The sequence below is a fragment of the Pipistrellus kuhlii genome, unplaced genomic scaffold (assembly GCF_014108245.1).
Source record: "Pipistrellus kuhlii isolate mPipKuh1 unplaced genomic scaffold, mPipKuh1.p scaffold_m20_p_3, whole genome shotgun sequence".
Lineage (NCBI taxonomy): Eukaryota > Metazoa > Chordata > Mammalia > Chiroptera > Vespertilionidae > Pipistrellus > Pipistrellus kuhlii.
Window position 1 is genome coordinate 79,605,132 of NW_023425529.1, and position 25,697 is coordinate 79,630,828.

General features: G+C 42.9%; 1 pseudogene; it reads left to right on the forward strand.

Moving 5' to 3' along the window:
• Positions 1–24,643: 24,643 nt before the first annotated feature.
• Positions 24,644–25,338, forward strand: LOC118729550 (annotated as a pseudogene).
• Positions 25,339–25,697: the final 359 nt, after the last annotated feature.

Here is a 25,697-nt window from a genome sequence, read left to right on the forward strand (position 1 = left end):
TCAGAATTCATTTATCTTTTTAGTACTACTGCAATTCTTTTTATGTTTGTGATCTGTAGGTGCCAACATTACAATTATGTTGTTCCCAGAAATGACTTGAGAAAACATTTTCAATGATGAGTTTTGAGTAGCAAGACTGGAAAGGATATTGTCAGTCTGTTGTACATTCAGGGTGTGCTGAATCCCATGCTCCTTTGCAAACATGCTTCAGTGCACAGAAGAAAGTGAAAACAACACTAAATCTCAGGGCTGCAGAGGGAGAGCTGACAGAAGAGAAACACGATTTGGGCATATACACTCCGTCGTATACCAAAACACTCGTTCTACTTGTTGAAACAACATAACCCAAGAAAATAAAGATAATTTGCGTTCTTCCTGATGCTCTCTCTTCCCACTCCCTTATTGTTCCTGCATATAAATGGCATAAATTTTCTAAGTCCATCAAATGAGGCTTATGTAGAAAATGGAGCTCCCCAAACACATCATAATTGCCTATACAACCTATTAAAAATATAGACTTCGAGGACCAATCACAGAAATTGGGATTCAGTAAGTCTGGAGTGAGACCAGGAATCTGAGTTTCCCAAAGTGCCCCCTCTCCTCTCCCTCCCCCGCCCGCCTCCCCCCCCCCCCCCCCGCCTCTGCCCTGACACACACACTACTCACACAAACAATTCTTTTTTTTTTTTTTAAATATATTTTATTGATTTTGTACAGAGAGGAAGGGAGAGAGATAGAGAGCTAGAAACATCGATGAAAGAGTCATCAATCAGCTGCCTCTTGCACACCCCCTACTGGGGATATGCCCGCAACCAAGGTACATGCCCCTGACCGGAATCGAACCCGGGTCCCTTCAGTCCCCAAGCCGACGCTCTATCCATTGAGCCAAACCGGTTTCGGCTCACACAAACAATTCTAATAACCAGCCAAGTTTGTGAACAAAGAACTGCACTCAGCAAATAACAGTAATGGCTTTCATATGGACAACACTTCAGAGTTTACAAAACACGCCTTCACATAAATCATTTCATCCCTGTTTCAAAGAAGGAAAATGAGGCCCAGAGTGGTTCAAGGTCACAAGCCTGTATATGTCAGACCTCCGTTCAGCTGCCACAATACAATGCTATCTCCACAGAAGCATCACCAAACTTCTGGTGAGCTCTGGCCTGGTCTTGGGTCTCATTTCAAAGTATCCACACAACTGACCAACTAGTAACTGCAGTGCACCTAAACAATTCTGCCCATAGTTTGGAAAGACAGTTTAATTTGCATCCCACTTAACCACCTTTCACCATATAAGCACCAACAATATACACTCAAAAGGAACTTTAATAAACTTGTACCATACACGGCTTGTAACATTCTAAAGCAGGGGTAGAGGACGTCCAGCCTGCAGGCTGCATAAAGCTTGAAAATCAGTTGGTCTGGTCCTGCCAAGGCATTACGGGTGAGTTAATTAAATGTCTGACCAAACAGGGCAAGCTCATTTTTAGGTTGATAATTTTATATGGCCCATGAATGGTGTTATAAATATCCAAATGGCCCTTGGCAGAAAAAAGGTCAATGTTAAAGAAAATATACCTGAGATGATTTTAAGTTAAGAATGATTTGGCAAGTTAAGAATGATTTTTAACACCTTAACTCTGTAAAGTTATTTTATAGCCTGTAATAAAAAGTTACTAAAGATAAAGAAAACAAACGCATCCACTTCTGCCAAGAAAGTAATGTCCACACCCTCACTATGAACTTCTGTAACATTCTGCTGAGTGCTAAATGGCTTACTTTTATTTTAATATATAATTGCAAGTTTTAGGTAATATAACTAGGATCCCATAGGATAGGAGCAAGATCCCATGTAAACAGGAAATAAACAGTTATTAGTTGGTCAGTTATGTGGATACTCTGAAATGAGACCAGGCCAGAGCTCACCAGAAGTTTGGTGTTCCAGTAATGCTTCTGTGGAGACAGCAATGTATTGTGACAGCTGAATGGAGGTCCGACATACCACGTAAGGGTAGGTAAGGGTGGATGGGTGTATGAGGAGACAGCAGTGAGGCTGGCAGGAGAGTGGAATATGCTGGTTTGGTATGGGTTCTTGGGGTTTGTCTATGCGGTTCTGCTCAACCTACCGGCGAGGAGGACAGGCTATGGCAGAAAAGGCTGGTTCACATGCTGGAAGCAAACTGCAGGGCAGCGTGGGACACAGGAGAAGCTCTAATTCTCCCGGCAGATTATGGTCCACAGGCTGAATCCAGCAACCTGGCTTTGTTTTTGTTTTCACGGCCTGCAAGTTAAGAATGATTTTTAACACCTTTAAATGATTGGAAATAAATCAGAAGAATGATACTTTGTGACATGTGAAAATTATATTCAACTCAGATTTCAGTGTTTATAAATAAAATTTTACTTTGACACAGCCACACTTGTTAATTTTATTGTCTAAGGTTGCCTTCACATTACAAGGGCAGGGTTAAGTAGTTGTGAAAAGTAGCCATACAGACCCACAAAGCCTAAAATATTTATTACCTGGCCCTTCAGCGGAAAAGTATGTCAATCCCTGCTTTAGTGGAGGTATTAGGCTGTTTCCTAAAAACTGACTCTGACCCAGCCTTCATTTCATGAATATGAGATAAAATCTGGACTTAAAATCATCTCAGGTATATTTTCGTTAACATTGACCTATAAAGCATACCATGGTCTAGTTATCTCCACCTGAGTGTCCCTGAATTGAGTTGAGAGAATTCCTGTGTGTTCCTGACCCAGGTGAAGGGGCAAGGAAGGTTTCTGCATATTCAGTTCTATTGTTAGAACTAGAGGCCCGGTGCATAAAACTCATCACTGGCTGAGGGAAGCCCAGCCTGCACCCTCTCCAATCCAGGACCCCTCAGGGGATGTCCAACTGCTTGTTTAGGTCCAATCACCAGCAGTCAGACATCCCTCTCACAATTCTGGACTGCTGGCTCCTAATCACTCACCTGCCTGCCTGCTGGCCTGATCACCCATTCACTGCCTCTATGTGCCAGCCTGATCATCCCTAATTGCCCCCTCTGCTGGCCTGGTCACCCCCAACTGCCCCCTCCCTGCTGGCCTGGTTGCCCCTAACTGCCCCCCACCCCATACCCCTGCCAGCCTGGTAACTCCAATTGCCCCCCCACCCCACCCACCCCACCCCCACACGCTGGCCTGGTCACCCCACACAGCCTGCTGTTCAGTCATTTGGTTATCCTTCACTAACCCCCCTGCCAGCCTGGTCATAGGCAGTCATCCTGTGAGGGTCAATTTTCATATTACCTCTTTATTATATAGGATGGTGGGTGCATAGAGGCAGGTGAGCACACGGAGCCAGCAGAGCCCTCTGCACGGGCTGTGTGTATCTGTTCCTTTTATTGAGGAACGGATAGCTTTCCTCTGTCAACAAGTATCTGTTGCCATTTTTGCAGCATTAATATTTTTAAAAAATCAGAAATGCACCATATAAAGCATAATTCAAAATGGAAAGGCAAGAGCTGCTATCATTTCCCTTCCACTGCAGCCAAGGGTGGCCTTGCAGAGTCCAGACAGTTCTGGTCCATTACCAGCAGCCTAATTTCTGCCAGACATCTCTGAAGGCAAAACAAATTATAAAGCATTTGCTATTGTTACAACACTCAGCTACCTCAGTTGTCAGAACATTTCAAACCCTGTAATTTCGACTGGAAAAAGTGGAGTGCCTCGCCCCTTTGAACTGCCTGTTAGACTATTCCATGTGGGGATAAGAAAATATTCTCCACTAGGAGTGGGGATAAGAAAATATTCTCCACTAGGAAATCGATGTTTGTAAATACTCTGGAAAGCTAAATAATAACCATAATGGTTTAGAATAACAGTAATCAGAGGGGTTTACTATTAGCATTGCAAGTACATATTTTATTTTGCGGCTTTATCACACATATTGTTAGTTAAACTCTGTTAAGTGTTTAATGTTGGGTTTTTGTTTGGCTCTTTGTGTGTATTGGTTCAATTCAAAAGTATTTTACTTACATTTCAAACAAGACTGAATCCAGCCCTCTTTCCCAGTGTTTTTACCTCAACCCTCTTTTAACATCCTTACCAGTTTACAATGTACCCAGACCTTAGATTCCAAGGTAATAAAGAAGGAGCCCTTATACTGAAGAACTCTATTGAAAACTTGAAAATGCTTTAACAAGCCATCACACTGGGCTGAATCCAAGAAGTGTATCCATGCACTAGTGGGGTGTGCATGGATATAATATTTTATTACTTTGAGTCCCAGATTCCTGTCAAACGGGATTAATACTTGAGATGATGGTTTTGATTCATCAAATTTACTAAAAATCATTGACTTAAACACTTAACACTGGTCAATTTCATAACATGTAAATAATTCCTCAATAAAGTTGTTAAAACAGTAATTTTAAAAATTGTAGTGACGGGAAGAATTCATGGACAAGAAACCACTGAATACAGGAAGACAGAAGACATGCTCATTGAGAAAGAGACATCAGAGGAAGGGCTAAGTAATCAGGTCAAGCTTGAGAGAATGGACAGAACTTTAAAAGTGTGTTTAGGAGTCATGTCCTACTTGAAACCATCTTCTCAGATTCCCAGGACACCACAACTCCTCTTCCCTGGCCCTCAAAGGTAATCATGCTCTTTTCTAGAGGTATTTAGCTCTAGATTTGGGAGATGCTTTTGTTAATCCAGTCTTCAAATTGCAGGGCAACTGTTTGTTTAAAAGTCTGATCCTCACTAGACTGGGAGTTCCTGGAGCTCAGAAGATGTGCATTGGTAGGCCTAGTCCCTAACTCAGCTCAAGAGTTCAAGAATGTTAGAGGAACGAAAGAATGAATAAACATTACCACTGCAAAAAGGCAAAAAGAGATAGAGAGAGAATTTTGAATAGTTGATTTAATATATAACATTATTCAAACTGCTTAGGATGTCTTAAACATAACAAGCACTAAGTGGATGGTGGTTCCTTTATAATTAACAAAACATGCCAAAAACTATGCCAAAGCATGCCAAAAACATGCCAAAGAAAGTCCATTTTGCAGCAACATTAACCTACAAAATAAAGATGTTCAAATGCATAGATCTAGTATGCGATGACCCCCTGTCCTATTTCCAAGGCTTAAGGGGCCCAGATATTGGCCAGATCTCAAAAGACCTCACAGAGCTATCTATATCTTATGGTCAGAATCCTCCAAGATGACAATTAGCAACAATCCCACTCTCACTAACCCCTGCTGGGCTTGCCAAGGATTCCTTCTTCAAGAATATGCTCTGAATGAGAAAGGTCAAAGGCAAGAGAGAGTAAGGAAGAGTGTAAGTAAGAGACCTGTTCCAGACTGCCTCCTCTTCTCCTCCTCAAAGGTAAAACACTATCCAGCATGCCAGGGAACTGCTGGGCTATTTATTTAGCAGGTTCTAGATGAAATTCCGTCAGTCATTGAATAGCTACACATTGAGCCCCTGCTGTAGGCCTGCCATTATTCTAGGCAGTTGGTACATCAATGAATAAAGCATTTAAACATATTCAAGAACAAGATGGGGTGACCCTACGTGATGTTAAGATTTACTATATTAAGCCGAAACCGGTTTGGCTCAGTGGATAGAGTGTTGGCCTGCGGACTGAAAGGTCCCGGGTTCGATTCTGGTCAGGGGCATGTACCTTGGTTGCGGGCACATCCCCAGTAGCGGGTGTGCAAGAGGCAGCTGATCAATGATTCTCTCTCATTGATGTTTCTAACTCTCTATCCCTCTCTCTTCCTCTCTGTAAAAAATCAATAAAATATATATTTTTTTAAAAAGATTTACTATATTAAGTAGCAAATTAAGATCTTAAAAAAGAACCCACACAGTCATCTATACTTGGAAAATTTATATATGACAAAGGTGGCATTGCACATTGGTGGGAAAAAGATGGGTATTCAATAAGTCTTACTGGAATAATCAAATATATATATGAGGAAAAACAATTTCTACCTCACTTAATACATTAAATTTAATTCCAAGTGGATTAATGGTGTAAATATTATAGGTAAAACAAAGTCTTATTAGGTAAATATCTTTAGTCTGCAGATATGGAAGAATTTTTTATAAAACCAAAAGCACAAATCACAAAGGAATGAATAGATAACATAGAATACATTAAAATTCATCAAAATAAATCAATTAAAAACTATACAAACTGGAAAAATATATTTTCAACTTATAGAAAAAGACAATCCAAAAGAGAAATGGGTAAAAGATATGAGCAGGTAATTCACAGAAAAGGAAACTCAAAAGGCCGATGAATACATAAAAATATGTTCACTCACACCACGAATCAGAAACTACACATTAAAAACATAAGGAAATAATATTTTATCCCTGTCATATTTGAAAAAATTTTAAGTCTGACAGTTCCAAGGAAAAATCTAGGCCATCTGGTAATCTCTTTGGAAAAAAGTATGGTAATATTTACTAGAACTGACAGTATGTTTATCCTGCCGCCCCACTACTCCACCCCTAAGTGCCCTTGCACTCACAAAGCCATAGCAGCATTGTTTTGAAATGAACCTAAATATATGGCAAAATAGAAAGGATAACTTAACTATATAGTATTCCAATACATAAATATGCTTTGCTCTAAAAATGCATTATCAGCTACTGGTATAAAAAAGATGGAACTTACATATATAATGTTGAGCAAAAAAGCAAATTACAGAATACAGGCATTCCTATACACACGTGATATACAGATTATTATGACCACCCCATCAGTACTTTGTTGGGCCACCTTTTACCTTCAATACTGCAGCAATTCTTCTTGGCATTGACTCCAAGAGATGTTGAAAGGTGATGCGAGGAATCTGACACCATGCCTGATTAATAGCACTGTCCAGTTCTGTGAGATTTGATGGTTGTGGAACCAGCTGCCTGATGGCTCTTTTAACTTCACCCCACAAAGCTCAATTGGATTGAGATTTGGTGATTGTGGGGGCCACCTAAGCAAAGTAAAGTCTCCTTCATATTCTTGAAACCACTGCTGCACAATAGGGGCACCGTGGCATGGCATATTGTCTTGTTGGAAGAAGCCATCTCTATTGGGATACGCCATCAACATGAAAGGATGAATTTGATCAGCAATGATACTTAGGTGTGTTGTGCTATTCAGACGTTGTTCCACATGAATTAAAGGGCCCAAATCATGCCAGAAAAACATGCCCCAAACTGTAACACTGCCCCCACCAGCTTGAAGGGTTGTATTCATGCATGTGGGGTGCATGCTTTCATGCTGTTCCCGTGAAATTCTCACTCTGTCATCTGCATGATACAACTGGAAATGTGATTCATCGAGTCACATAACTTTTTTTTTCCAGTGCTTGACTGTCCAATCCTTGTGTTCCTGTGCAAATTGGAGTTTTGAAATTGGAACACCTTTGCTATCTTCAGTTACCAAGTTTTATCTTGGTAACTGAAGATAGCAAAGGTGTTCGAACAGGCCTTCAGCTTCCATATCCCATACAATGCAGTGTATGGCTAATTTGCCTACAAACGTCAGGTGGTCATAATAATCTGGCCACGCAGTGTGTGTGTATTCATATATACACTTATTAGTGTGTGTGTGTGTGTGTGTGTGTGTGTGTGTATATATATATATATATATATATATATATATATATATGCAAATGCCGTGTTTCCCCGAAAATAAGACATCTAGTGCATGGAAAGATAAGACATCCCCTGAAAATAAGACCTACCGCAAAAATTAATATATTATAAGACACTGTCTTATTTTCGGGGAAACAGGGTGGTTGTTACACCATGAATCATAATGACTAATCGTGTAACAACTGGATCACGGATTAGCAGGAGGGTAAGGCAGTGAGCTACAGGAGGAGACAGGGTAGCAAGCTATGAGGGAGGACGGGAGAGCTACAGGAGGGTGGGGCAGTGGGCAGAGAGCTACTGGAGGGTGGCAGAGAGTTACTGGCAAACTACTGGTGCACAGATTTGTGTGCAGGGCTACTAGTATATATATAAAGTTTAAAGGCATGAAAAATTAGAGCATCTTCCTTAAGAATATATGCATAAGTAGCAAAAGTACTTGGAGTGCATAGATTTGTTAAATTCAGAATAGAGGCTATCTGTGATAGGAAAGAGAGGTACTAGGAGAGCTTTATCTCTATTGCTTTTTTTTGTTTTAGAATATTTTATTGAAGTATAATTTACATACAGTGAAGCAGATCTTAAGTATGCAGTCCAATGAGTTTGATCAACATATACATCCATGTGAACCATGGCAATATCAAGAATATTTCCATCACCCAGAGAATTCCTTCATGCCCCTTCTTAGTCTGTCCCTACCAGAAAACACTCTTTTGATTATTAACACCATAATTTACTTTTTCCTGTTCTAGGATTTCAAATAAGTGGAATCATACAGTATGTATTCTTTTGTGTCCAGCTTGAGATTCATCGATGTCTGTGAATGTACAGTAGTCTATTCTTCTTTATGAATGAGTAGTATTTGATATGTGGATCCTATATATTTTTTATACATAGTAAAGATTTCCCTTTTTAAAAAGTATAGGTTACCAAATGCTAGAGATTCTCTAGGACATATATCTAAGGGTGAAATGGCTGGGTTGTAGATTTTGCATATTGTCAACAGTACTAGATATTGTCAATTCCAATTTCTGACCACAGACCTACTGAATCAGCCGCTTAGTAGATGTTGCTCAAGAATCTGCAGTTTTAAATTGATTTTAGAGGGAGGGAGGGAGAGAAAGAGAGCAATATTGACAGATAGACAGATAGATATTTTTTGTTCCACTCATTTATGCACCCCGGAGTTGATTCCTGCATGTGTCATGACTGGGGATTGCAACTTTGGCATTTTGGGATGATGCTCCAACCAACTGAGCAATCTGGCCAGAGGAATCTACATTTTTAACAAACTCCCTAAGTGCTTCTTCTGCACAACTGCATTTACAAAACAACCATTCATAAATACATTCTCTTCGTGGTATACTATAAGCCCAATGGCTTCTATTACCATATGCCAAAAACTCCTACATGTATATATTTAAATAAAACTTTATTGTAAGGAACACACCTTAATAATTATCTGCTATGGATCTCTCTACTCTAATAATTCTCAGGTGACTCAAACTCAATGTGCACAAAACAGAAGCCATTTTCTTGTTTTTTCCTCCAGAGTTTTATATCTCAGGTCATGGCACCCCATACACCCAGGTTTACCAAGCCAGAAACCTGAGAGTCTGTCACTCCTAACTCCTCTCCTCCCTATCCTCCACATCCTATCAGCACCCAGTCCTGATTCTACCGCTAAATACCTCTGAAATAGAATGCGTGTCTCCCATTCCCTTACGGCATCTCTAGTACAGGTCATTTGGATTACTGTAGTGGCTGCCTCACCACTCTTCCTATGTCCAAGCTTGTCCCACCAGCCCAGCCCATTCTTCACCTTTGGCCAAAGGAACCTTCTGAAACAAACAGTTATTGTCAAACACCTTCTTAGAATCCCTCACTGGCTTTTTGTTGCCCTTAGGATAATTCTTAATATGTCTTAGTCTTTCATGACCTGCCCTTTCTCTACCTTTCCAACCTCAACCTCCGCATCCTACCCGTTCAGCTACTCTGACTGCATCTCACTTCCTCAAGTGTACCATTTGTTGCTCCTCTTTTGCATACGCTGTTCTTTCTGCCTAGAATGCAATCCACCTCCTCTTTCCCTGGTGCCCTTGTTCACCTTTTGAATCTCAGCTAAACAATTACCTTATTTGGAAGGCTTTTATGAACCTCCCCTGATAGGTTAGGAACTCCCACTACAATCAACCCCCTAGCAACTTACTCTTCCTTTGCCACAGTATGCCACTGTTCACAGAACAGCTCAACTATCTTTGCAGATGGCCTACAAACTTGATGAGGTGATTGGGCCATGCTGAGCCTGCTCACTCACCATGGATCCTAGCACACAGTAGGAGTATCATTTAAAATACTGGTTTGATGAATGTTACTACATCACATTTAGTCTACATGCAAACAAAGCTTAGAAGCAGCCTCAGTTGTTTCCTTCAACTTGAAGACATGCACAATTCTAAATTCAGAAAGTCATCTATTATCTACACTAGCATCTGTTTTATTGTCCTGTGGCTTTGGCAAGCATTGTCTGCCACCAGAGAAGTACCGGTAGTCCATCAAAAGGAGCAAGAGGCGGCAATATTAGGCACTAGCCAGAATGATTTTCAAACCTTCAAAAAGCCCCGTGTATTTTCAACAGTGTCACACCTCGGTTACAAGGGAAGCACAATGCATGAATCCTTGTTAAGATTACAGTAATTGAAGTGGAAAGACTTTTGGCAGAAGGACTGGAAGTTTATAATTTTTGTTCTGGGATTTATGTCCAAGGCACAGCTGGGTATACTCAGGCTGCCAAGAATGGAGGCTGCATGTGAGTTCCGCAGCAGTTTCCCTAGAGCAGAAGCTCACAATTTTAAATCCTCAACCTTCCATCCCCCCTTTTTATTTAGCAAAAGCATTAAATGCACAGACTGTGATGCCAGAATGACTGATTTAAAATCTTGGCTACATCATGTATTAGCTGTGGCATTCTAGGCAAATTACTTAGCCATTCAATGTCTAGCTTCCTCATTTGAACATGGGCATAAAATAGCACTTATTTCATAGGTTTGCTGTGAGAATTGAATGAGATAATTACATGTAAGATGCTTAGAGTAATGGTTCAGTAAACATTATACATATCTAGGGGCATAGGAGTATGTTTGGAGGAGAAGGGAAGTGAAACAGAAGAGAAAATACAGAAGCAAAGTAATCTGCTATCTATCTATATCTATAAAAGGCTAAGCAACCAAACCAACAGGCTGACTAGCCAGAAAGTATGATGTTCAATAACTACCAAGGGACAGACGCTCAATGCAGGAGCTGCCAAGCAACAGCAACTTTGAAGAGTGCCCTCTTGCACCCCAGGACCCCTCGGGGGAAGTCAGACTGCTGGTTTTGGCCTGATCCCTGCAGGCCAGGCAGAAGAACCCCAATTTCCAGAGGGACCCCCCTCACTCTGCAGACAGCCTTCAAGCCTCAGCATTGCCCCAGGTGCAGCTGGCCAGAAAGGGACTGAAGAAAGTTGGCTTCAGGGTGTGTCCAGCCTGTCTCACCCAGTCCCACCCACTGGCCACCTTCTAATTAATTTCCTTTCAATGTTCACAAATCTGTGCACTGGGCCTATATATATATATATATTGCCTAAGTGACCAGCTGACCAATCGACCAACCACTAGCTATGATGTGTACTAACCACCAGGAGGCAGACGCTCAATGCAGAAGTTGCTGAGTGACAGCAACTTTGCAGAGTGCCCTCTCACACTCCAGGACCCCTCAGGGGATGTCAGACTGCCAGTTTCAGCCCAATTCCCACAGGCCAGGCTGAGAGACCCTATCGGTGCACAAATCCATGCACCAGGCCTCTTATGTAATAATAACTGAGCACTTTGAACAGATTATCATTCAGACCTCAGAAAAACCTTTTAATTCAGGTTAGCCAGTCCAAGTCACACAGCTAATAAATAGCTGGACTGGATTTGAATCAAGCAATCTGTCTCCAGAGACCAAGTCCTGACCACTAATAGCTGATATCGCCTACCTTCACACCTGCCCATGGTGGAAAGGACCTCCTGAATTGCAAAGGAGAAAGTGAAGCAAAAGGACGAAAGGAAAGGAAAGGAAGGATAAACAAAGTAAGGCCAGACTTATCTGTTTTCTCAGCTTAAAACAGGTTTTCCTTTTATCATCTCTTCACAGACATAACAGAGCCCACTATCTTTGTAGACTCTTTTCTCTGAATTCAGTAGGCCAGGTTGAAGTTCCAATCACTGTTAAAGACTTCAACAGACTTACAGATCCTTCTCAACCTAAAAGATCCAAATGTGAAATGGAAATGAGACACATAAATGTGAGGGCAGGCAGGAGAGCAGTGAGTGAGCATTAGGAACACAAAAATCACGCCTCTGTCTAGAATGGCAAGACCAGCGGAGGGGCTTGAGAGTCAGATAAAGGATTCAAGTTCTTGTTGTGCCTGTAACATCAGAAAAAAATGCCTTACCATCTATGGGCATTACCTTTTCATCTACAAAATGGTAACAAGGAGATCTGCCTCTCCAGGGATGCATCACTTTGACACAGTGGGAAGAAGAATCAGGCTCTCTCACACGTTGCTGGTGGGGGTGTAAACTGTGGGCAATATGGTCACCTTTCCTCTCTTTTTTCAATTAAACAGTCTTACATAGCACTCACAGTATGCCTGGCACTATACTAGTCACTTTACAAGCATTAGCTTAATCAATTTTTTGGTAGGTTGTTTGCAAAATGTCAGCAATGATTCCCCTGAGTGTATCCTTGAACTTGGCTAGGGTATGTGCTTTGGTCTGTGGGACAATGGCAAATGGGACACAAGCAGAGATCTAAAAAGTGCTCATGCTTTGGGATCTGCTGTCACTTGCTGCCCTCTGGAACCCTGAGAACACCATGCGAAGAAACCTGACCTAACTGACCTAACATGAGATGAGACACCACATGCCATCCCAAATAAGGTCCCTGCAGGAACAACTAGCCAGTCATCTGCCAGACATATGGGTGAGGCCATCCTATATCCTCCCGCTAGCAGCTGACCTACCAGGTGATCGCAGAAGCATGAGAGAACCCAGCAGAGCTCAGTAGGGCCAGCCCAGATTAGAAGAGCCTCCCAGCCAAACTATAGAGTCATGAGCGAAGTAAAGAAGTTATTGCTCTTGCCGAAACCGGTTTGGCTCAGTGGTAGAGCGTCGGTCTGCAGACTGAAGGGTCCCAGGTTCGATTCTGGTCAAGGGCATTTACATTGACTGCGGGCACATCCCTGCTAGGGGGTGTGCAAGAGGCAGCTGGTCGATGATTTTCATTGACGTTTCTAGCTCTCTATCTCTCTCCCTTTCTCTCTGTAAAAAATCAATAAAATATATTTTAAAAAAAGAAGTTATTGCTCTTAAGACACTAAATTTGGGGGTGATTTGTTATGCAGCACAAACTAAACTAATGAATACCATCTTCACAATAACCCTATTATGTCTCTTTAAAAAAACAAACAAACAAAAAACAGGCAACTGAGGCAAGAAGAGGTAAAGGGACTAGAATAATTTGTAAATGGCAGAGTCAAAAGCAACACCTGGCAATCCAGCTTAAAGCCTGTGCTATACTTGGAGATCTTAGATATAGGTATAGATAAGATATAGACATGGGTGTAGATATCTCCCCTACACTATGCTGCTTCACCTAACAAAAGTAAGGAGGTTCATATCACTTGACCCAGAAGTTCTTTTGTAGTTTGTCATACAGATATACTTGCACATATGTAAGCAATGTATGTATAAGATTATCCATTGCAGCACTGCTGATAATAGCAAAGGACTAGAAACAAACAATTCTAGTATATTCATGTAGATATCCCAGCCCTAGCTGTTAGGATGTATAAAGGCAACTGATTAATGTTTCTCACTCACATTGATGTTTACCTTTTTCTCCTTACCTCTCACTCTAAACAACAACAAAGACCAGCATTCCTCAGGTGAAGATTGAAGGAAAAAAAAAAAAAAGACATCCCATATGTAGCCATAAAAGAACCAGGTATATCTATAAATACTGGTCTTATATTCAAGAGAAGAAAAAATAAGTGCAGACTTCAGGGCTACAATCCTAAAGTACATCATCTGTATATTGTATTGTGTGTTCACCACCCCAAGTCAAGTCTCCTTCCATCACCATTATCCCCCTTTCACCTATGATAATCACTATACTGCCTATGAGGTTGTTTTCTTGTTTTCTTTTCATCTTTTTCACCAAGATCCCCAACCCTCTCCTCTGACAGATATTAGTCTGTGCTCTGTATGTTTCTATTTTGTTAGTTTATTTTGTTCATTAGATTCCACATATAAGTGGAATCCTTTGGTACTTGTCTTTTTTTGACTGGCTTATTTCATGGATCATAATACTCTATCGGTCCATCTATGCTGTCGTAAAAGATAGGATTTTCTTCTTTTTTATGGCTGAATAGTATTCCATTATATAATGTACCACAGGTTTTTTTATCCATTCACTTACTGATGGGCACTTGGGCTGCTTCCAAATCTTGGCTATCCTATATAATAAAAGGCTAATATGCAAATCAACCAAACGGTGAAACGACCAATCGCTATGATGCTCACTGATCATCAGGGGACAGACGCTCAATGTAGTAATTGTCCCATGGTGGTCAGTGCACTCCCACAGGGGGAGCACTGCTCAGCCAAAAGCCAGGCTCACGTTTGGTGAGCTCCGTGGCAGTGGCTGGAGCCTCTCCCGCCTCCATGACAGTGCTAAGGATGTGCAACTAATGGCTTAGGCACACTTCTTGTGGGGAGTGGGCCTAAGTTGTTAGTCAGACATCACCCAAGGTCTCTCAGGCTGCCAGACGGATGTCTCATTGCCAGCTTAGACCTGATCCCCCGGGGACTGGACCTAAGCCGTCAGTTGAACATCCCCTGCAGGGACCCAGACTGCAAGAGAATGCAGGCCAGGCTGAGGGGACTCCCGCACTCCCTGCAGAGGAGTGCACAATTTTTGTGTGCCAGACCTCTAGTTGTAAATAATGCTTCAATGAACATAAAGGTGCATATATTCTTTTGAATTACTGTTTTGGATTTCTTTTGATATACTACCAGAAGTGGGATCACTGGGTCATAAGGCAGTTACATTAAAAATTTTTCCATACTGCTGTCCGTAGTGGATGCATCAATCTGCATTCCCACTAGCAGTGTATGAAGGTTCCTTTTTATTCATATTCTCACCAACATTTATTGTTTGTTGATTTATTGATGATAGCCATTCTGACAGGTGTGGGTGCTATCTCGTTATTATTTTAATTTGCATTTCTCTGATGATTAGTGATGTTGAGCATCTTTTCGTATGTCTATTGGCCAATTGTATGCTCTCTTTGGAAAGGTATCTATTCAAATCCTTTGCCCATTTTTTAATTGGATTTGGGATGTTTTTGGTGTTGAATGTTATAAGTCCTTTATAAATTTTGAATACAACCCTTTATCAGATATATCATTGTTGAATATGCTCTCCTATTCAGGGAGTCATCTTTTCATTTGGTGATGGTTTCTTTTTCTTTATGTAGTTCCATTTGTTTATTTTTGTTTGTTTGTTTGTTTCCCTTGCCCAAGGAAATACAGCAAAAAAAAAAAAAAATGCTGTGAGAAATGTAAGAAATTTTACTGCCTATGTTTTCTTCTAGAATTTTTATAATTTCAAGTCTAACATTTAGTCTTTAATCTGGTTTGAAAGAGAAGCCACAAAAATTAAGTCTTTAATCCGGTATGAAAGAGAAACCACATACATTCACTTGTGTGTGCTATAACAAGGTGGTCTAATTTTATTTTATTTTTTTTTTGCATGTATCTGCCCAATTTTCCTGACAGCATTTACTGAATAGTCTATGTTTATACAAATGTCTGTTCTTTTCTCCTTTGTCAAATCTTAATTGATCATAAAGGTGTAGGTTTATTTCTGGTCTCCCTATTCTGTTTCATTTATTTATTTGTCTGTTTTTCTTTGTTTGTTGTTGTTGTTGTTGTTGTTTGTGTGTGTGTGTGTGTGTGTGTGTGTGAGTTTTATGCCAGTACCATGTCGTTTTGATTACTACAGCCTTGTGTTATAATTTGATATCAAGTAGTGAGATTCCTCTTTCATTTTTCTTTCTCAAAATTTCTGTGCTATTCAGGTTTTGTTTGTTTGTTTGTTTGTTTGTTTGTTGTGTGTGTGTGTGTGTGTGTGTGTGTGTGTGTGGTTTCTCTTTCAATACAAGCCTTTTAAAATATAACTAAGCCTCTGACACTTATGGCTTTGCATAGAAAGAGTTCATTTTGGAAGGAAAAATAAAGAACAAAACATTAACTAGCTATGTGAAGAATTCAGCACATGGCTTCTCTGGTGGTCATGCCATGAAGCTCAAAGCACTGGGCAGAATGGTAATGCACCATGTAAGCCTCCTCACACAGTTCGTATGCAGCACAGTATAATGGCAAGAGCCAGGGCCTTGGAGTCAGACAAACCCAGGTACAAATCCCAGCTCCAACACTTAGCTGAGTGGCCTTGAGCAACATAACCTTTCAAAGGACTCTTAGTACATATACCACAGTACCAGGTACACAGAAGATTGCCCCCCTCCCCCTCCTTCCCTCCTTCTCTCTCTCTCTCTCTCTCTCTCTCTCTCTCTCTCTCTCTCTCTCTCTCTCTCTCTCATACACACACACACACACACACACACACACACACACGGCAACCTTAGGTGTACATTAGAGGATTCCTACCTCTCACATCAGCAAGTTCAGTTGACTTTATCTTTGAAATACATCCTATCTCTCCACCTGTCTTTCATCACTCCTGCACAGAAAAGTGGACTCTCTCCCTTATTACTACCACCACTTCCATAATCCATTTCATATACAATAGTCAAGATAATGTTCAAAAAAGTAAACCAGATCACATCATTACACTCCTCTGTAGGAGGGAAAGAGGGGGAGAAGAGAGGAGAGAAGGAGAGGAGAGGAGAGGAGGGAAGAGGAGGGGAGGGGAAGGGAGGGGAGAGGAGAGGAGAGGGGAGGAGAGGGGAGGGGAGGAGAGGGGAGGGGAGGGGAGGGAGAGAGGGAGAGGGGGAGAGGGGGAGAGGGGGAGAGGGGGAGAGAGGGAGAGAGGGAGAGAGGGAGAGAGGGAGAGAAATTTGTTGTTTCACTTACTTATGCATTCACTGACTGATTCTTGGACATGCCCTGATAGGGGATCAAACCCATAAGTAACCTTGGTGTATGGCAAGAGTGGGGAACCTTTTTTCTGCCAATGGCCATTAGGATATTTATAACATCATTCACGGGCCATACGAAATTATCAACTTAAAAATTAGCCTGCTTTAGAAAAAAATTAGCCCGCTATATTTGGTCAAACATTTAATTGACTCACCCTTAATGCATTGGCAGGGCCTGACCAAGTGATTTCACAGGCCTTATATGGGCCACGGGCCAGATGTTCCCTACCCCTGGTACATGGGGAGAATGCTCTAACCAACTGAACTACCCAGACAGGGCCTATTTGTTTACTTTATTGTCTAATTTGTCAACTAGCATGTAACCTTCAAGAGAACAGGTTCTTGGCTGTCATCTCCCCACTATACTCCTAGGGCTTAACACAGTGCCTACACTTAGTAGGTGCTTACTACAAATCCTTATAGTAGTGGTGGTGGATGTTTAAAATCAAATTGCTGAGCTCTAGTCCCAGAGATTCTGATTGAATAGGCTGGAAGTAGAGCTCAGAAATCTTCATTTCTAGCAGGCATCCATTTCTTCCATCTTAAAGCAAGTAGTATGCAAATCACATTTTAAGATACAGACATGCCTCCTTGTACTGTGCTTCACTGAAACTGAAGACAAGACCCACCACTGGGAAAAAGGTTACGTCTTGCTTTATTGGGATCTCACTTTACTATGGTGGTCTGGAAGCAAATCTGTATCTGTCTCCAAATATTTTTCTTTTTTTAAATTTTATTGATTTTTTATAGAGAGGAAGGGAGAGGGATAGAGAGCTAGAAACATCAATGAGAGAGAAACATCGATTCAGCTGCCTCTTGCACACCTTCCACCAGGGATGTGCCTGCAACCAATGCACATGCCCTTGACCGGAATCCAACCTGGGACTTTTCAGTCCGCAGACTGACGCTCTATCCACTGAGCCAAACCAGTTTTGGCTGTCTCCAAATCTTGATTCTCCCTCTAACACACCTTACATAAGCCTTCAGATTCCATCTCAGCTGCTTTCTTTACTTACCCGGTGGCATTGAGGATAAAAGGAGGTTGCTGACCCCTGAATTTGGAGTTCAAACAAGCTACCCCGCCAGTTTCCATTTCTGCTGCTTCAACCAATGGCAGGCATTCAAACTAGCTGGTCAGCCAGGCTGGAATCCTGTCCTCCCCAGAAACACCTGAGCAGGTTTGGACTAAGTCCAAAAGGTAAGCCAGGTAAATTTCCATGTCAGCTCACAAGCAGACTTTCCAGAGGCAGCTGGGGCCAATTCATCCTTGTTCTACAAACCTCCCAAATACCATTTGCCCACCCCTCACATATACACAGATGCTTACAGAAGACTTAATTCCGGCATCACCTGCAAAACCAGAGGCCAGAGCCCGCCCTGAAGCAGCTGAGAGGAAATCTGTAAAAGGACCGCTCAGATGACTAACGTAATGGATACCTAAGTAATTTAGCAACAAGGCAACTCCAAAGTGCAACCAGAAAAATCCAAAGGCTCTAGTGAAAAGTCTTATTCTGTTTTTACTATTTCTTCTCACCCTTCTCTCTTCAGAAAACATCCAATCAACACTCTTTCCTGGACGCCTCCGGGACGCCTCAACTGTCACGGAGTTGGCCTTAGGTCTGGGAAAATGTCTACGTGGATTTCCTTAAGTTTCCTCTACTTCCCTTCTCCCCTGCAAGTGCGGAGATCCAGCCTTGGAGTAAAACCGCCTCTATCTCCAAGGTTCGGATGCAGACAGCACGCTGGGACCAACACTTTCCAGGGGATGAGCTCCCCCAGACAGGTAAGAGGAGCTGCGCAGGGCCTTCGTGCCTGCTCCCGTGGCTGGCAGTAAGGAGCTCCAATCCCTGAGGTGGAATAAACCCTGCAGTTTAGCCTGCAGACTGGAATTTTCCCACTCAGAGCGCTGCTGCAGGAGGCGGGGTGCGCGCTGGGACCCCCGCACCTGCTTCAGGATGCAGCCCCGGCGGAGGGCGCCGCCTCCAGGACGCGGCGCGGTGCCCGTCGGTGGGGAACGCCTAGCTCGCTGGTGGTGGTGGTGGTGGGGGGGGGGGGGGGGGGGGGGTTAGAGGGAACTTGAGTTCACACTCCCTCGCGCCTTCCAAACGCCAGAAATCAGGGCTGAGGATCCCCTCCCGAAACACACACACACGCACACACACACACACACACACACACACACACACACTCACATACGCACGCACGCACGCACGCACACACACACCGGCGTGGAAGCGGGGCCCCCCTCCTCGGAGTGCGCGCCCAGGGAGCCCCACCGACGCCCGGCGGCTCCGTTCCCTGGCGCCCCGGATGGAGCGAGGGGCTGAGCAGCAGAACGCGGCGGCGGAATGAGCCGAGCGCGCGTGCGGGGCGCCCGGGAAGGGGCTCCCCTAAAAACGGAAATGGGGAGGGGACTCTGGGAATAGCCCCACGGGGTGCGCGGGCAGGGAGCCCCGACGTGGCTGCGCCACATCAGGGAGCGCGGGACCGAGGGCGCTTAGGCGAGGATTGGGTACCCCCCAATCCTCGTGTCGCCGAAGGGCGCCCCTCCGCCTCGGCTACAGCGCGGCCTGCGAGACCCCTCTCCCCCGCCCCGAGCCCTTCCCGCCCAGCTCCCCTCGAGGCTCCCCGCCCGCCGCGCTCTCAGCAGCCGCCGGCTCCCTCGCGCCTCGGGGGCCGCCGCGCACTCACCCTCCGCATGGCGCCGGGCCGTCAGGGCTGGGCTCGGGAGAGGCGGACGGACGGGCGGGCGGAGCGGAGGGCGCCGGGGAGCCGCTGCCCCCGCCCGCACACGCGTGCGCCGCGGCGGGCGAGCGGGCTGCGGCCTCCGCGGGGGCGGGGCGCGGGCCGAGGGGACCTCCCTGCTCCGGGACCTGATCGAACGGGAGCGTCCCCACCTCCTAGGCCGCTTCACCCTCCCCTCCCGCCCCAGAGGAGCTGGGTCCAGGTGCCGCGGTCCTCCCCAGCTCTGAGCCGGAGAATGCAGGAGTAGAGCGTTTGGGCAGACCTTTACCGTAACCAAGTGTCAGGAGCGGGAGAGAATTGTTGGGGGACTGAGGTGGGAGAGCTCAGACCTTAAAAGTACTCCGGTTCTCCTGGATGTATGGGAGGAGGGCCCCTGGTGTCCCTTCCCTACTTTGTAGAGTCTGCGATTGTCCTATGCCAACCCTGAGCATTCCTAAGAGGGAAGGGGAGGGGTGGGATGGGGGGGAGAGCGAGGAGGGTAAACACAGATCAGCTTAGGGCTGGGGCAAAGAGCCTCATGGAGCGGAGATGGTCTAGTTTTCTCCAGATGCAGCGGCTCAGCGCGGGGAGGGGTCTGCTCCCCAGGACTGTGGAACCCACAGGTCTTCCTGGCAAACCCCTGCGTGCAGGGCTTCCTCTTTGCAAACAGCCTCCCCGCCTTCAAGCCAGCTTCTCCAAACAACAAGGAAAGCCCATCCCCAAAAGCGAATGCTTCTGGGAAGATGAGGGAGGGGGGGAATCGTGACTGTGAAAACACTGAACATCCTTGAGCCAGGGGAAGGCAGGATCCAAACCCTCAAGAACAAGAGTAGGATGGTTTGAGGTCAGAAATCTGACTTTTCTCTATTTGGCTTCTAGGGCAGAACAAAGCAAATGAAAGAGCACCGCATTCAAGGGAGCCTGAATTTGATGTAGAAAAAAAATATTCCTTGTTTACAAAAGGATCTTTTGAAAAGCATAGGAGGACTCTTGCATTTTCAAACCGGGCTGTGACGGATAAGCAGGCAGTCAGCAATGGAATGCAAAGGCAAACACTTCTGAAGACGATTTTGAATGCCAGCAATCCTGGCAGATCACCACTGTCAAAGAAATACTGTTATAATTTTTCTAACACTAATATAGTGTCAGCAGCTCTATGGAGACCAAATATCAAACAGACTAAGTTTATGATCTGATGAATAAAAACATTGTGTTGAATTTCTCTTTGGTGCCTACCAGCACTGATAAAAGGAGAGGTGACATATCTTAGAAGGAAAGGTAAAGGAAGGAAATTAATGAAATCTGAAAACTCCTTTGTACTTTAATTTAAGATATGCATACAGTGGTGTGTGTGTTTTTTTTTATTCCTTCTCTGGCAGAAAACTCTTCAGATTGCTCTTCAATGTTTTGCCGTTGGGGAAATAATTTTATTAAATGTACTTACTTATGCACCAGGGACTTTACCTGTTATCACTTTAAATCCACAAATCCTATGAAGTGAGTAGTATAATTCTACGGTTTTTCAGGAGATATAAAGCTCAGAGATGGTAGGTAATTTGCCCAAGGTCACACAGCTTGTTAGTGGCACAGCCAGGATTGAACTCAGGTAGTTTGACTCCAGGGTCCACTCACTTCATTTCTATGTTTTACTGCCCTCCTGTGCTCTGATTCATATAAAAGGTGCAGCTGTGGAAAGGTGTTACTGAAAGTAAAATTTTGAGCTCTTGTCATAGGTCAAATTAGTAGCTTCCCATCCCTAGGCCCTAGCTTATCATCTTCATCTGTAAAATGAAAAATTGGACTAAAAAGATGTGTTAAAGACCTGAACAGAAGTAAAATTCTTGCTTTAGCATTACCATGTGAATATTTTGTGCTCAGCATTGTAGGAAATCTTAGTACTTCATTGGTTTATGTAATATATTTACCACAGCCTCTTGTTTTATGCTACTTATGCTGTTTCTACAACGCTACTTCCTAATTAAAAATTTTTTGCTCTGTGAATACAATATCTAATTAAACTACTGTTGTTGTTTTTTTGTTTGTTTTTGCTAAACTTGAATAAGACCCCTAGTGTGAAGGGGATAGTTTCAGTTAAATAATTGTTAGGGTGATCTTCAAGTATTAGTTAGCCCAAATAATTTTTAAACTCCCCTCAGAAACCAAGACAATTATTGAACTGTACCAAATAAATGACAACACATCAGATGTAATGGAAAACAGTCATATGCTCATCTATGGAAATCCCCATGTTTTCAATGCTACCATTAACTAACTTGAAGAACCAATTTAAAAGTGAAACTAGATTGAATTAGATTTCCTGTTTTGGGGAGGGCAATGAGGAGGAGGGTCCTTATCTTTTTCTTATGTTTAAAGGATCTTCAAATTGTTTAATGATGAGTGATATCTCTGTTTCATATTATCATACCTCCTTTAGCCATCTAAAATCACACATGTTATTTGTTTCCTTAAAACCCTCATAATAATTGAGAACATAGTATGCTTTTTTCTTTTTTTCTTAATTGTGTAACAATATCTCCACTAGTTATAAACAGCAGTTATATTCAACCCTCTTGATCTTCAGGCCAGATTCATAGGTTTCCATCTTAAATACACTGGGATCAGAAGGCCAAACTAACTTATTTCATTAATTATTAACATAGATAGACACTTGATAAAACTGAACAAAACCAAACCAATTTATAATTTGACATAAATAGTAAAAGAGAAATGAATAATTTAGTCTGCCTTTTGTAGATAAGAAATGTTACCAATTAGCATAATTTCTTACCAGTCTGTCATCTTCTATTTGGAGATGCATTAGTAATAAAATACTGGTTTTCTTTATCATGTTCTTAAATTATAGCCCTTCACAAGGCATCTGTTAAATACCTACTATGGGGGGCATATGTTATTGGTTGAATCAATTTATATTTTCCTGAAATAGATCAAGAATAATATCAAGGAAACAAAATTGCCTTAACTATATGTATTGAGCACTTTATATGTCCTGGGCACTGTGACAAGTTCTTTTACATGTGTCAATCTGTTTCACCCTTACAAAACTATTACACTTTTACCAGGTGTTATTATTTCCATGTAATAGATTAGGAAACTAAGATTTATCTAGATAAACACTTTCCAGAAATTGCATGGCTACTAAGTGAAGCAGCTCTAACCCAAATTTGTCTGACTCCAGAGTCTATGAGATTAAATAATGACATGTGGGTGTTAATATATCATAGTCTCTACTCTCTCTGGAACTTCTTCAGAGTAGTGGCAATGTGAGCCAAGAATTTTATATCTAATAAAACTGACTTTCAAATATTTATTCTAGAATAGAATGGGGTCAACTAAGAAATAGTTCTCAAAGAAGATGACTAGCTTAAAAAGAATAGAAGATTTGAATTAAAAGAGTGAATAATCTTTTTTAAAATATATTTTTATTGATTTCTGAGAGGAAAGGAGAGGGTGAGAGAGAGATTGAAACATCAATGATGAGGGAGAATCATTGATTGACTGCCTCCTGCATGCCTCTCACTGGGGATTGAGCCTGCAACCTGGCATGTGCCTTGACCAGGAATCGGTGGACGTTCAACCACTGAGCCATACCAGCTGGCTGGGCTACAGTAATGTAGCCATGGAACTAGCTCAAATGGTGCTAACAAGATGCTGAGTTGCTTTTTAGAGACAACAGACCAAAATCACAAGCCATGCATTCAAAACATGCACAGAGGGGAAAGCTTTCACCTGCAACTTAATCCAGAACCAAAGTCTCACCCCTCCTTTTCCCTCCCCTCTCTTCTCACCCTTCTCTTCTCTCTCCTCCCTCCACCCCAACCAGAGGACAGGGATATAACTGGAACTTGAGCACCAGAGTCCTTTTAGAAGCAAAGGGTCTATTGTCCAGGAAGATCTGGCACTGAAGCCCTTTACCATGAATGGCCAAGCTCCAAGTTTCTCCAGTAAAACTTGCCCCACCAGAGCTTCCACATAGCTGTTTCCCCTAACCCTTTGAAACCCACCACAAAAACCCAGATTGAGAGTTGCCTTCTGTATCCTGCAAACAGACTCAGGATTAAACAAATTGCTCTTTTTTTTCTCAAAAGTATTGAGAATGTCATAGTACTGGCTTCTTTGCTTGTGGGGAACAAACCCTTGTTCAGTAACAAAAAGATCAGGTCTTCTAGGGAGTCCTGGGGCACATGACTGGTGGACAGCTAATGAGGGGCTGGATACTCCTCAGGGTACCATTATACACATTCCCTCCAATGTTTCTATTGCATGGGCCATGATGCTTACAGTCACTTGAAAATATGCACTTATTTTGCTGTAGAAAGCCTGTGAGATTGCTATGCCATTTCCCCCCTCTTGCCCTTGGCAAGGCCTATTTGCCTTCTCTGAGCCACACCTGGGATTGGGCACTCCATTCCCCCCCCCCTTTTTTTTTTGTAGGTGGCCTGAAGGAGCAGGGGTGGAGTAGAAAAGAGTTTACTTGTTGCCTGTGTCAGAGGATTTGATTCTGCTCTCTCCTCTGAGGATCTGTGTAGAGTTCACTTCCTAACAGATATTTAAAAAACAAAATTTACACATTCACCCCTAATGTTATTTCCATATTTCTTCCTACTCTTTGTCCAAATGCACTTCTGTTTGCAATCTGTTTACACGATTATCTGTCCTGTTAGACACTGACCTTCTTTAAAGAATGGACTCTCTTAATAATTCTTACATCTCTAAGGCCTATCACAAAATAGATACTTAATACATGTTTAGTAATTGAACGAATGTTGTTAAAACCATATTGTGGCTTCTTCTCTGAGGAAACACCAATAGCAGCTGATGCTAGTGCAGCGAGAGAGCCCACAGGACCATAGGGGCCCTGGAATAGGAGCCATGGCAACATCTGTGGAGGATTTAGCAGTGGCATTCAGGGCCAAGGTTGTGGCTTAGGTTAGGGCCAGGGCTGAGGCCACAGAGCTCTTGGAGGCAAGGCCAAGGAAAAGGAATGGATCCCTGTCACCAAGCTGGGTCAAGGACATGAAGATCAAATCCCTGGGAGAGTTCTTGCTCTTCTGCCTGCCCATCAAGGAATCTGAGATGGTTGATTTTTTTTTTTCTGGAAGTATTCTTAAGGATTAGGTTTTGAAGATTATGTCCATGTAAAAGCAGATTTGTGCTGGCCAGCAGACCAAGTTCAAGGCATTTGTCACCATTGGGAATGACAACGGACATATGAGTCAAGGTGTTACATGCCACAGGGAAGTAGCTACTGCCATCCGTGGGGCCATGATGTTTACCAAGTTCTTCATAGTCCTTGTGTGGCCAGACGATTGAGGGAACAAGATCAGCAAGCCCCACACTATCCCATGTAGAGTGACTGGGCAATGTCGCTCTCTGCTGGTGGCTTTGTCTCCAGGGCCATTGTCATTGTCATAGCCCCTAGTCCCATGAAGCTGCTGCTGAAAAATGGCATTGAGGACGGCTGCACCTTGGACAGGAGCTGCACTGCCACTCCAGGAAACTTGGCCACAGCCTCCTTTGATGCCATCTTCAAGACTTCCTGCTGCCTCACCCCTGACCTCTGGAAAGAAGCCATGCCCACCAAGTCTCCCTATCAATAATTCACTGACCATCCTCTAAAGACACACATCAGAATCTCCATGCAGAGGACCCACATCCAACTGTGGCCACGCATAGTTTTATACAAGAAAAGTTAAAGAGAATTAAGCCTGTTTTTAAAAAACCATTTTTTAGTCTGCTATTTCCCCTCAACAGATTATTTTCTATATTTTATATGGCCTTGATAATTATTTTTATTGGCTTCTTAATGTACATTTCTCTTAGGTATATTATCATTTAAACATCCCCTCCTGTTGCCATTTGAGTTGCTTCTATTATTTTTAAATGTCTTGTGAATTAGTAAGTAGGTTCATGACTTGATATAAAGATAGATTTGGAGAAGGATAATGTGAACATATGTGAATTTTGGTCAATCAAATGGTCCAAAGGTAGAGAGACCAGTTAGGAGGTTGACCTCAGTCACACAAAATGAAGCTGATGAGGTTACCAAGCACAG